This window comes from Oncorhynchus gorbuscha, linkage group LG16 (assembly GCF_021184085.1).
Source record: "Oncorhynchus gorbuscha isolate QuinsamMale2020 ecotype Even-year linkage group LG16, OgorEven_v1.0, whole genome shotgun sequence".
Lineage (NCBI taxonomy): Eukaryota > Metazoa > Chordata > Actinopteri > Salmoniformes > Salmonidae > Oncorhynchus > Oncorhynchus gorbuscha.
Genome location: NC_060188.1, coordinates 79928501 through 79942826, shown reverse-complemented (window position 1 = coordinate 79942826; position 14326 = coordinate 79928501). Strand labels below are relative to the sequence as shown.

Here is a 14326-nt window from a genome sequence, read left to right as displayed (position 1 = left end):
GAGAAGGGGGGCAGAAGAGGGAGGTTGAAGAGAGAGGCAGGGAGGAAGAGGGAGAAGAGAGGGAGGAGAGAGGGAGAGAGAGAGGGGGAGAGGAAGCGGGAGGGGGAAGAGGGAGGAGGGAGAAGAGGGGGAGAAGGAAGAAGAGCGAGGAGGAGAAGGGAGGGGGCAGAAGAGAGAGGCACGGAGGAAGAGGGAGGGAGGAGAGAGGATAGAGAGGGGGAGAGGAGGGTGGGGAGAGGAAGAGAGGGAGGGGGAGAGGAAGGGAGAAGGGGGAGGAGGGGAAGAAGAGGAAAAAGTGGGTGGGGAGAGGAGGAGAGGAGGGAGAAGGAGGGGAGGGAGTGAGGGAGGGGAGGGGAAGATAGGGAGGGGGAAGGAGAAGAGGAAGAAGAGGGGGGAGAGAGGGATGAGGGAGGGAGGGGGAGGTAGAAGAAGGAGGCAGGAGAGGAAGAGGGGAAGGAAGAAAAGGGAGGGGATGAAAAGGAGTCAGAGAGTCATTTATCGCCCTCCAGGTTCCCTCGGAGAGTTCATCAATGAGCTTGATGCCTTGATAAGCTCCTTTCCTGAGGACGGCTCACCTCTCACAGTTCTGGGCGACTTTAACCTCCCCACGTCTACCTTTGACTCTTTCCTCTCTGCCTCCTTCTTTCCACTCCTCTCCTCTTTTGACCTCACCCTCTCACCTTCCCCCCCTACTCACAAGGCAGGCAATACGCTCGACCTCATCTTTACTAGATGCTGTTCTTCCACTAACCTCATTGCAACTCCCCTCCAAGTCTCCGACCACTGCCTTGTATCCTTTTCCCTCTCGCTCTCATCCAACTCCTCCCACACTGCCCCTACTCGGATGGTATCGCGCCGTCCCAACCTTCGCTCTCTCTCCCCCGCTACTCTCTCCTCTTCCATCCTATCATCTCTTCCCTCCGCTCAAACCTTCTCCCACCTATCTCCTGATTCTGCCTCCTCAACCCTCCTCTCCTCCCTCTCTGCATCCCTTGACTCTCTATGTCCCCTATCCTCCAGGCCGGCTCGGTCCTCCCTCCCGCTCCGTGGCTCGATGACTCATTGCGAGCTCACAGAACAGGGCTCCGGGCAGCCGAGCGGAAATGGAGGAAAACTCGCCTCCCTGCGGACCTGGCATCCTTTCACTCCCTCCTCTCTACATTTTCCTCCTCTGTCTCTGCTGCTAAAGCCACTTTCTACCACGCTAAATTCCAAGCATCTGCCTCTAACCCTAGGAAGCTCTTTGCCACCTTCTCCTCCCTCCTGAATCCTCCGCCCCCCCCCTCCTCCCTCTCTGCAGATGACTTCGTCAACCATTTTGAAAAGAAGGTCGACGACATCCGATCCTCGTTTGCTAAGTCAAACGACACCGCTGGTTCTGCTCACACTGCCCTACCCTGTGCTCTGACCTCTTTCTCCCCTCTCTCCAGATGAAATCTCGCGTCTTGTGACGGCCGGCCGCCCAACAACCTGCCCGCTTGACCCTATCCCCTCCTCTCTTCTCCAGACCATTTCCGGAGACCTTCTCCCTTACCTCACCTCGCTCATCAACTCATCCCTGACCGTTGGCTACGTCCCTTCCGTCTTCAAGAGAGCGAGAGTTGCACCCCTTCTGAAAAAACCTACACTCGATCCCTCCGATGTCAACAATTACAGACCAGTATCCCTTCTTTCTTTTCTCTCCAAAACTCTTGAACGTGCCGTCCTTGGCCAGCTCTCCCGCTATCTCTCTCTGAATGACCTTCTTGATCCAAATCAGTCAGGTTTCAAGACTAGTCATTCAACTGAGACTGCTCTCCTCTGTATCACGGAGGCGCTCCGCACTGCTAAAGCTAACTCTCTCTCCTCTGCTCTCATCCTTCTAGATCTATCGGCTGCCTTCGATACTGTGAACCATCAGATCCTCCTCTCCACCCTCTCCGAGTTGGGCATCTCCGGCGCGGCCCACGCTTGGATTGCGTCCTACCTGACAGGTCGCTCCTACCAGGTGGCGTGGCGAGAATCTGTCTCCTCACCACGCGCTCTCACCACTGGTGTCCCCCAGGGCTCTGTTCTTGGCCCTCTCCTATTCTCGCTATACACCAAGTCACTTGGCTCTGTCATAACCTCACATGGTCTCTCTTATCATTGCTATGCAGACGACACACAATTAATCTTCTCCTTTCCCCCTTCTGATGACCAGGTGGCGAATCGCATCTCTGCATGTCTGGCAGACATATCAGTGTGGATGACGGATCACCACCTCAAGCTGAACCTCGGCAAGACGGAGCTGCTCTTCCTCCCGGGAAGGACTGCCCGTTCCATGATCTCGCCATCACGGTTGACAACTCCATTGTGTCCTCCTCCCAGAGCGCCAAGAACCTTGGCGTGATCCTGGACAACACCCTGTCGTTCTCAACTAACATCAAGGCGGTGGCCCGTTCCTGTAGGTTCATGCTCTACAACATCCGCAGAGTACGACCCTGCCTCACACAGGAAGCGGCACAGGTCCTAATCCAGGCACTTGTCATCTCCCGTCTGGATTACTGCAACTCGCTGTTGGCTGGGCTCCCTGCCTGTGCCATTAAACCCCTTCAACTCATCCAGAATGCCGCAGCCCGTCTGGTGTTCAACCTTCCCAAGTTCTCTCACGTCACCCCGCTCCTCCGTTCTCTCCACTGGCTTCCAGTTGAAGCTCGCATCCGCTACAAGACCATGGTGCTTGCCTACGGAGCTGTGAGGGGAACGGCACCGCAGTACCTCCAGGCTCTGATCAGGCCCTACACCCAAACAAGGGCACTGCGTTCATCCACCTCTGGCCTGCTCGCCTCCCTACCACTGAGGAAGTACAGCTCCCGCTCAGCCCAGTCAAAACTGTTCGCTGCCCTGGCCCCCCAATGGTGGAACAAACTCCCTCACGACGCCAGGACAGCGGAGTCAATCACCACCTTCCGGAGACACCTGAAACCCCACCTCTTTAAGGAATACCTAGGATAGGTTAAGTAATCCCTCTCACCCCACCCCCCCTAAGTTTTAGATGCTCTATTGTTAAGTGACTGTCCCACTGGATGTCATAAGGTGAATGCACCAATTTGTAAGTCGCTCTGGATAAGAGCGTCTGCTAAATGACTTAAATGTAAAATGTAAATGTAAGAAGGTGGAGGAGGGAGAGGGGGAGAGGAAAAAGAGGGCGGGAGAGGAAAAAAGAGGGCGGGGAGAGGAAAAAGAGGGCGGGGAGAGGAAAAAGAGGGCGGGGAGAGGACGAAAGGTGGAGGGAGAAGGAAGAAGAAGGAAGTGAGGGAGGCCTCTGACTTCATGGGGACTCCTTTAACCCACCTCTATTTTCTCTCCCTTTCTCTCTTTCTTTAAAACCCTAATGATAGTCTTAACTCTCACTTGTTTAAAGACTTTCTTTTCATCACGTTTTGATTTATTAGGATCCCCATGAGCCGACGCAAATAGCGACAGCTAGTCTTAGTGTGGTCCGACACAACAAAAAAGACATTAAAGATAAGTTCACATGCTTTTTTGAAATCAGGTTTGCTGTTCACTTGCCTTATATAAGATAGAAGGGAGTTTTGTGCATTCGTGTATGTGTGTCACACACCATGAAGGGTGACGATTGAAGTGCATTCGTGTATGTGTGTCACACACCATGTAGGGTGACTATTGAAGTGCATTCGTGTCACACACCATGTAGGGTGACTATTGAAGTGCATTCGTGTCACACACCATGTAGGGTGACGATTCAAGTGCATTCGTGTATGTGTGTCACACACCATGTAGGGTGACTATTGAAGTGCATTCGTGTATGTGTGTCACACACCATGTAGGGTGACTATTGAAGTGCATTCGTGTATGTGTGTCACGCACCATGTAGGGTGACTATTGAAGTGCATTCGTGTATGTGTGTCACACACCATGTAGGGTGACTATTGAAGTGCATTCGTGTATGTGTGTCACACACCATGTAGGGTGACGATTGAAGTGCATTCGTGTATGTGTGTCACACACCATGTAGGGTGACTATTGAAGTGCATTCGTGTATGTGTGTCACACACCATGTAGGGTGACTATTGAAGTGCATTCGTGTATGTGTGTCACACACCATGTAGGGTGACGATTGAAGTGCATTCGTGTCACACACCATGTAGGGTGACTATTGAAGTGCATTCGTGTATGTGTGTCACACACCATGTAGGGTGACTATTGAAGTGCATTCGTGTCACACACCATGTAGGGTGACTATTGAAGTGCATTCGTGTCACACACCATGTAGGGTGACTATTGAAGTGCATTCGTGTATGTGTGTCACACACCATGTAGGGTGACTATTGAAGTGCATTCGTGTCACACACCATGTAGGGTGACTATTGAAGTGCATTCGTGTCACACACCATGTAGGGTGACTATTGAAGTGCATTCGTGTCACACACCATGTAGGGTGACTATTGAAGTGCATTCATGTCACACACCATGTAGGGTGACTATTGAAGTGCATTCGTGTCACACACCATGTAGGGTGACTATTGAAGTGCATTCGTGTCACACACCATGTAGGGTGACTATTGAAGTGCATTCGTGTCACACACCATGTACGGTGACTATTGAAGTTCATTCGTGTATGTGTGTCACACACCATGTAGGGTGACTATTGAAGTGCATTCGTGTCACACACCATGTAGGGTGACTATTGAAGTGCATTCGTGTCACACACCATGTAGGGTGACTATTGAAGTGCATTCGTGTCACACACCATGTAGGGTGACTATTGAAGTGCATTCGTGTCACACACCATAAAGTGTGACTATTGAAGTGCATTCGTGTATGTGTGTCACACACCATGTAGGGTGACTATTGAAGTGCATTCGTGTATGTGTGTCACACACCATGTAGGGTGACTATTGAAGTGCATTCGTGTATGTGTGTCACACACCATGTAGGGTGACTATTGAAGTGCATTCGTGTATGTGTGTCACACACCATGTAGGGTGACTATTGAAGTGCATTCGTGTATGTGTGTCACACACCATGTAGGGTGACTATTGAAGTGCATTCGTGTATGTGTGTCACACACCATGTAGGGTGACGATTGAAGTGCATTCGTGTCACACACCATGTAGGGTGACTATTGAAGTGCATTCGTGTATGTGTGTCACACACCATGTAGGGTGACGATTGAAGTGCATTCGTGTATGTGTGTCACACACCATGTAGGGTGACTATTGAAGTGCATTCGTGTATGTGTGTCACACACCATGTAGGGTGACTATTGAAGTGCATTCGTGTATGTGTGTCACACACCATGTAGGGTGACTATTGAAGTGCATTCGTGTATGTGTGTCACACACCATGTAGGGTGACTATTGAAGTGCATTCGTGCATTCGTGTCACACACCATGTAGGGTGACTATTGAAGTGCATTCGTGTCACACACCATGTAGGGTGACTATTGAAGTGCATTCGTGTCACACACCATGTAGGGTGACTATTGAAGTGCATTCGTGTATGTGTGTCACACACCATGTAGGGTGACTATTGAAGTGCATTCGTGTATGTGTGTCACACACCATGTAGGGTGACTATTGAAGTGCATTCGTGTATGTGTGTCACACACCATGTAGGGTGACGATTGAAGTGCATTCGTGTCACACACCATGTAGGGTGACTATTGAAGTGCATTCGTGTATGTGTGTCACACACCATGTAGGGTGACTATTGAAGTGCATTCGTGTCACACACCATGTAGGGTGACTATTGAAGTGCATTCGTGTCACACACCATGTAAGGGTGACTATTGAAGTGCATTCATGTCACACACCATGTAGGGTGACTATTGAAGTGCATTCGTGTCACACACCATGTAGGGTGACTATTGAAGTGCATTCGTGTCACACACCATGTAGGGTGACTATTGAAGTGCATTCGTGTCACACACCATGTACGGTGACTATTGAAGTTCATTCGTGTATGTGTGTCACACACCATGTAGGGTGACTATTGAAGTGCATTCGTGTCACACACCATGTAGGGTGACTATTGAAGTGCATTCGTGTATGTGTGTCACACACCATGTAGGGTGACTATTGAAGTGCATTCGTGTCACACACCATGTAGGGTGACACACACACCATGTAGGGTGACTATTGAAGTGCATTCGTGTCACACACCATGTAGGGTGACTATTGAAGTGCATTCGTGTCACACACCATGTAGGGTGACTATTGAAGTGCATTCGTGTATGTGTGTCACACACCATGTAGGGTGACTATTGAAGTGCATTCGTGTATGTGTGTCACACACCATGTAGGGTGACTATTGAAGTGCATTCGTGTATGTGTGTCACACACCATGTAGGGTGACTATTGAAGTGCATTCGTGTATGTGTGTCACACACCATGTAGGGTGACTATTGAAGTGCATTCGTGTATGTGTGTCACACACCATGTAGGGTGACTATTGAAGTGCATTCGTGTATGTGTGTCACACACCATGTAGGGTGACTATTGAAGTGCATTGAAGTGCATTCGTGTATGTGTGTCACACACCATGTAGGGTGACTATTGAAGTGCATTCGTGTATGTGTGTCACACACCATGTAGGGTGACTATTGAAGTGCATTCGTGTATGTGTGTCACACACCATGTAGGGTGACTATTGAAGTGCATTCGTGTATGTGTGTCACACACCATGTAGGGTGACTATTGAAGTGCATTCGTGTATGTGTGTCACACACCATGTAGGGTGACTATTGAAGTGCATTCGTGCATTCGTGTCACACACCATGTAGGGTGACTATTGAAGTGCATTCGTGTCACACACCATGTAGGGTGACTATTGAAGTGCATTCGTGTCACACACCATGTAGGGTGACTATTGAAGTGCATTCGTGTATGTGTGTCACACACCATGTAGGGTGACTATTGAAGTGCATTCGTGTCCATTCGTGACTATGCGTGTCACACACCATGTAGGGTGACTATTGAAGTGCATTCGTGTATGTGTGTCACACACCATGTAGGGTGACTATTGAAGTGCATTCGTGTATGTGTGTCACACACCATGTAGGGTGACGATTGAAGTGCATTGAAGTGTATGTGTGTCACACACCATGTAGGGTGACTATTGAAGTGCATTCGTGTATGTGTGTGCACACACCATGTAGGGTGACTATTGAAGTGCATTCGTGTCACACACCATGTAGGGTGACTATTTGAAGTGCATTCGTCACACACCATGTAGGGTGACTATTGAAGTGCATTCGTGTCATGTGTGTCACACACCATGTAGGGTGACTATTGAAGTGCATTCGTGTCACACACCATGTAGGGTGACTATTGAAGTGCATTCACACACACCATGTAGGGTGACTATTGAAGTGCATTCGTGTCACACACCATGTAAGGGTGACTATTGAAGTGCATTCATGTCACACACCATGTAGGGTGACTATTGAAGTGCATTCGTGTCACACACCATGTAGGGTGACTATTGAAGTGCATTCGTGTCACACACCATGTAGGGTGACTATTGAAGTGCATTCGTGTCACACACCATGTAGGGTGACTATTGAAGTGCATTCGTAGGGTGACTATTGTGTGTGTCACACACCATGTAGGGTGACTATTGAAGTGCATTCGTGTGTGTCACACACCATGTAGGGTGACTATTGAATTCGTGTATGTGTGTCACACACCATGTAGGGTGACTATTGAAGTGCATTCGTGTCACACACCATGTAGGGTGACTATTGAAGTGCATTCGTGTCACACACCATGTAGGGTGACTATTGAAGTGCATTCGTGTCACACACCATGTAGGGTGACTATTGAAGTGCATTCGTGTCACACACCATGTAGGGTGACTATTGAAGTGCATTCGTGTCACACACCATGTAGGGTGACTATTGAAGTGCATTCGTGTATGTGTGTCACACACCATGTAGGGTGACTATTGAAGTGCATTCGTGTATGTGTGTCACACACCATGTAGGGTGACTATTGAAGTGCATTCGTGTATGTGTGTCACACACCATGTAGGGTGACTATTGAAGTGCATTCGTGTATGTGTGTCACACACCATGTAGGGTGACTATTGAAGTGCATTCGTGTATGTGTGTCACACACCATGTAGGGTGACTATTGAAGTGCATTCGTGTATGTGTGTCACACACCATGTAGGGTGACTATTGAAGTGCATTCGTGTATGTGTGTCACACACCATGTAGGGTGACTATTGAAGTGCATTCGTGTATGTGTGTCACACACCATGTAGGGTGACTATTGAAGTGCATTCGTGTGTGTGTCACACACCATGTAGGGTGACTATTGAAGTGCATTCGTGTATGTGTGTCACACACCATGTAGGGTGACTATTGAAGTGCATTCGTGTATGTGTGTCACACACCATGTAGGGTGACTATTGAAGTGCATTCGTGTATGTGTGTCACACACCATGTAGGGTGACTATTGAAGTGCATTCGTGTGTGTCACACACCATGTAGGGTGACTATTGAAGTGCATTCATGTGTGTCACACACCATGTAGGGTGACTATTGAAGTGCATTCGTGTATGTGTGTCACACACCATGTAGGGTGACTATTGAAGTGCATTCGTGTATGTGGGTGTCACACACCATGTAGGGTGACTATTGAAGTGCATTCGTGTCACACACCATGTAGGGTGACTATTGAAGTGCATTCGTGTCACACACCATGTGTGACTATTGAAGTGCACACACCATGTAGGGTGACTATTGAAGTGCATTCGTGACTATGTGTGTCACACACCATGTAGGGTGACTATTGAAGTGCATTCGTGTATGTGTGTCACACACCATGTAGGGTGACTATTGAAGTGCATTCGTGTATGTGTGTCACACACCATGTAGGGTGACTATTGAAGTGCATTCGTGTCACACACCATGTAGGGTGACTATTGAAGTGCATTCGTGTCACACACCATGTAGGGTGACTATTGAAGTGCATTCGTGTCACACACCATGTAGGGTGACTATTGAAGTGCATTCGTGTCACACACCATGTAGGGTGACTATTGAAGTGTGTCACACACCATGTAGGGTGACTATTGAAGTGCATTCGTGTATGTGTGTCACACACCATGTAGGGTGACTATTGAAGTGCATTCGTGTATGTGTGTCACACACCATGTAGGGTGACTATTGAAGTGCATTCGTGTATGTGTGTCACACACCATGTAGGGTGACTATTGAAGTGCATTCGTGTATGTGTGTCACACACCATGTAGGGTGACTATTGAAGTGCATTCGTGTATGTGTGTCACACACCATGTAGGGTGACTATTGAAGTGCATTCGTGTATGTGTGTCACACACCATGTAGGGTGACTATTGGTGACTATTGAAGTGCATTTGAAGTGTGTATGTGTGTCACACACCATGTAGGGTGACTATTGAAGTGCATTCGTGTATGTGTGTCACACACCATGTAGGGTGACTATTGAAGTGCATTCGTGTATGTGTGTCACACACCATGTAGGGTGACTATTGAAGTGCATTCGTGTATGTGTGTCACACACCATGTAGGGTGACTATTGAAGTGCATTCGTGTATGTGTGTCACACACCATGTAGGGTGACTATTGAAGTGCATTGTGTGTCACACACCATGTGGGTGATGTGTGTCACACACCATGTAGGGTGACTATTGAAGTGCATTCGTGTATGTGTGTCACACACCATGTAGGGTGACTATTGAAGTGCATTCGTGTATGTGTGTCACACACCATGTAGGGTGACTATTGAAGTGCATTCGTGTATGTGTGTCACACACCATGTAGGGTGACTATTGAAGTGCATTCGTGTATGTGTGTCACACACCATGTAGGGTGACTATTGAAGTGCATTCGTGCATTCGTGTCACACACCATGTAGGGTGACTATTGAAGTGCATTCGTGTCACACACCATGTAGGGTGACTATTGAAGTGCATTCGTGTCACACACCATGTAGGGTGACTATTGAAGTGCATTCGTGTATGTGTGTCACACACCATGTAGGGTGACTATTGAAGTCCATTCGTGTATGCGTGTCACACACCATGTAGGGTGACTATTGAAGTGCATTCGTGTATGTGTGTCACACACCATGTAGGGTGACTATTGAAGTGCATTCGTGTATGTGTGTCACACACCATGTAGGGTGACTATTGAAGTGCATTCGTGTATGTGTGTCACACACCATGTAGGGTGACTATTGAAGTGCATTCGTGTATGTGTGTCACACACCATGTAGGGTGACTATTGAAGTGCATTCGTGTCACACACCATGTAGGGTGACTATTGAAGTGCATTCGTGTCACACACCATGTAGGGTGACTATTGAAGTGCATTCGTGTATGTGTGTCACACACCATGTAGGGTGACTATTGAAGTGCATTCGTGTCACACACCATGTAGGGTGACTATTGAAGTGCATTCGTGTCACACACCATGTAGGGTGACTATTGAAGTGCATTCGTGTCACACACCATGTAAGGGTGACTATTGAAGTGCATTCATGTCACACACCATGTAGGGTGACTATTGAAGTGCATTCGTGTCACACACCATGTAGGGTGACTATTGAAGTGCATTCGTGTCACACACCATGTAGGGTGACTATTGAAGTGCATTCGTGTCACACACCATGTAGGGTGACTATTGAAGTGCATTCGTGTATGTGTGTCACACACCATGTAGGGTGACTATTGAAGTGCATTCGTGTCACACACCATGTAGGGTGACTATTGAAGTGCATTCGTCACACACCATGTAGGGTGACTATTGAAGTGCATTCGTGTCACACACCATGTAGGGTGACTATTGAAGTGCATTCGTGTCACACACCATGTAGGGTGACTATTGAAGTGCATTCGTGTCACACACCATGTAGGGTGACTATTGAAGTGCATTCGTGTCACACACCATGTAGGGTGACTATTGAAGTGCATTCGTGTCACACACCATGTAGGGTGACTATTGAAGTGCATTCGTGTCATGTGTGACTCACACACACCATGTAGGGTGACTATTGAAGTGCATTCGTGTAGGGTGACTATTGTGTGTCACACACCATGTAGGGTGACTATTGAAGTGCATTCGTGTCACACACCATGTATGTATTGAAGTGCATTCACACACCATGTAGGGTGACTATTGAAGTGCATTCGTGTATGTGTGTCACACACCATGTAGGGTGACTATTGAAGTGCATTCGTGTATGTGTGTCACACACCATGTAGGGTGACTATTGAAGTGCATTCGTGTATGTGTGTCACACACCATGTAGGGTGACTATTGAAGTGCATTCGTGTATGTGTGTCACACACCATGTAGGGTGACTATTGAAGTGCATTCGTGTATGTGTGTCACACACCATGTAGGGTGACTATTGAAGTGCATTCGTGTATGTGTGTCACACACCATGTAGGGTGACTATTGAAGTGCATTCGTGTATGTGTGTCACACACCATGTAGGGTGACTATTGAAGTGCATTCGTGTATGTGTGTCACACACCATGTAGGGTGACTATTGAAGTGCATTCACACCATGTATGTGTGTCACACACCACCATGTAGGGTGACTATTGAAGTGCATTCGTGTATGTGTGTCACACACCATGTAGGGTGACTATTGAAGTGCATTCGTGTCACACACCATGTAGGGTGACTATTGAAGTGCATTCGTGTCACACACCATGTAGGGTGACTATTGAAGTGCATTCGTGTATGTGTGTCACACACCATGTAGGGTGACTATTGAAGTGCATTCGTGTATGTGTGTCACACACCATGTAGGGTGACTATTGAAGTGCATTCGTGTATGTGTGTCACACACCATGTAGGGTGACTATTGAAGTGCATTCGTGTATGTGTGTCACACACCATGTAGGGTGACTATTGAAGTGCATTCGTGTCACACACCATGTAGGGTGACTATTGAAGTGCATTCGTGTATGTGTGTCACACACCATGTAGGGTGACTATTGAAGTGCATTCGTGTATGTGTGTCACACACCATGTAGGGTGACTATTGAAGTGCATTCGTGTCACACACCATGTAGGGTGACTATTGAAGTGCATTCGTGTCACACACCATGTAGGGTGACTATTGAAGTGCATTCGTGTCACACACCATGTAGGGTGACTATTGAAGTGCATTCGTGTCACACACCATGTAGGGTGACGATTGAAGTGCATTCGTGTATGTGTGTCACACACCATGTAGGGTGACGATTGAAGTGCATTCGTGTATGTGTGTCACACACCATGTAGGGTGACTATTGAAGTGCATTCGTGTATGTGTGTCACACACCATGTAGGGTGACTATTGAAGTGCATTCGTGTATGTGTGTCACACACCATGTAGGGTGACTATTGAAGTGCATTCGTGTATGTGTGTCACACACCATGTAGGGTGACTATTGAAGTGCATTCGTGTATGTGTGTCACACACCATGTAGGGTGACTATTGAAGTGCATTTGTGTATGTGTGTCACACACCATGTAGGGTGACTATTGAAGTGCATTCGTGTATGTGTGTCACACACCATGTAGGGTGACTATTGAAGTGCATTCGTGTATGTGTGTCACACACCATGTAGGGTGACTATTGAAGTGCATTCGTGCATTCGTGTCACACACCATGTAGGGTGACTATTGAAGTGCATTCGTGTATGTGTGTCACACACCATGTAGGGTGACTATTGAAGTGCATTCGTGTCACACACCATGTAGGGTGACTATTGAAGTGCATTCGTGTATGTGTGTCACACACCATGTAGGGTGACTATTGAAGTGCATTCGTGTATGTGTGTCACACACCATGTAGGGTGACTATTGAAGTGCATTCGTGCATTCGTGTCACACACCATGTAGGTTGACTATTGAAGTGCATTCGTGTCACACACCATGTAGGGTGACTATTGAAGTGCATTCGTGTATGTGTGTCACACACCATGTAGGGTGACTATTGAAGTGCATTCGTGTATGTGTGTCACACACCATGTAGGGTGACGATTGAAGTGCATTCGTGTATGTGTGTCACACACCATGTAGGGTGACGATTGAAGTGCATTCGTGTATGTGTGTCACACACCATGTAGGGTGACTATTGAAGTGCATTCGTGTATGTGTGTCACACACCATGTAGGGTGACTATTGAAGCTGTTTTTACATTATTATTTGTTGTAATCTTTTACCCCGTTTTCTCCCGTTATCCAATTTGTAGTTTTGTCTTGTCCCATCGCTGCAACACCCGCATGGACTCGGAAGAGATCGAAGGTCGAGAGCCATGCGTCCTCCGAAACACCACCATCCCCAAACCGCACTGCACCAATGTGTCAGAGGAAACACCATACAGCTGGCAACCAAAGTCAGTGTGCACTGTGCCCGGCCCGACACAAGGAGTCGCTAGTGCGCAATGGGACAAGGACATCCCTGCCAGCCAAACCCTCCCCTAACCCAGATGATGCTGGTCCAATTGTGCGCTGGCTCATGGGTCTCCGGGTCGCGGCCGGCTGCGACACAGCCTGGGATCGAACCCGGGTCTGTAGTGATGCAGTGCCTTAGACCACTGCGCCACTTGTGGGGCCTTGAAGGCAGTGTTTTTGTGCTGTGTGACACGAGCTCGGTTTCCATCCAATTGGTTACAAATGTTCATGCAAATATTTTTAAATCCACAAAGAAAGTCTGCGCATTTTCCCACCAGTGGTGTTTCCACCAAACTGACTTGTTGAGGAGACCAATCAGTGCGTGATGACATAGTGCACACAAAATGTTTTTTATCGCTTAAGTTTTCATGTACCGAATAAAAATCTGAAGTTTCAATGTGTTTCCATCACATTTTCAACTATACCGGTAGTTTTGTCACAAAAGCTGTTGTTTTAAATAGCAAATGTGCCTTATCTGGTCTTGGCACAGATACAGTGTGGGTAGGCTAGTCTTCATAATAAGATTATTATGGATCAGAGTGAGAATATATTTATTTGTCAAATGGCAGTCAAGCATTGATCATGTCACCAGAGTAAGACCCTCAATATTTATTGGAAAGGAGCATCAAGCTCATCACCTTGCACTTTCACCACCATTGAAAGTTCATAAATTATTTAATCTGTAGCCTCATAAACTGCATGGTTTCCTGAGTTGTAGGGGGAGGACCACACACCATATCGTTGCGTAACTCCAAGTTTACTTGGATATGATGGTTTTTATATCAATATTTGCGCTTAAAGTCATTTCCACCTCCATGTCTCGCATAATTAATTTTATAGACACAAAAAAATCCCACCGTGTTGAATGAACAAATTATCTTTCGGCATTTATAAAAAA

At 47.4% G+C, this 14326-nt stretch overlaps 1 protein-coding gene across 6 annotated transcripts in view; it reads left to right on the top strand.

Annotated features, from left to right (window-relative positions):
• Positions 1-14326, top strand: part of LOC124000724 (dematin-like) — a 48988-nt gene that overhangs the window by 7909 nt on the left and 26753 nt on the right. The window lies entirely within an intron of this gene.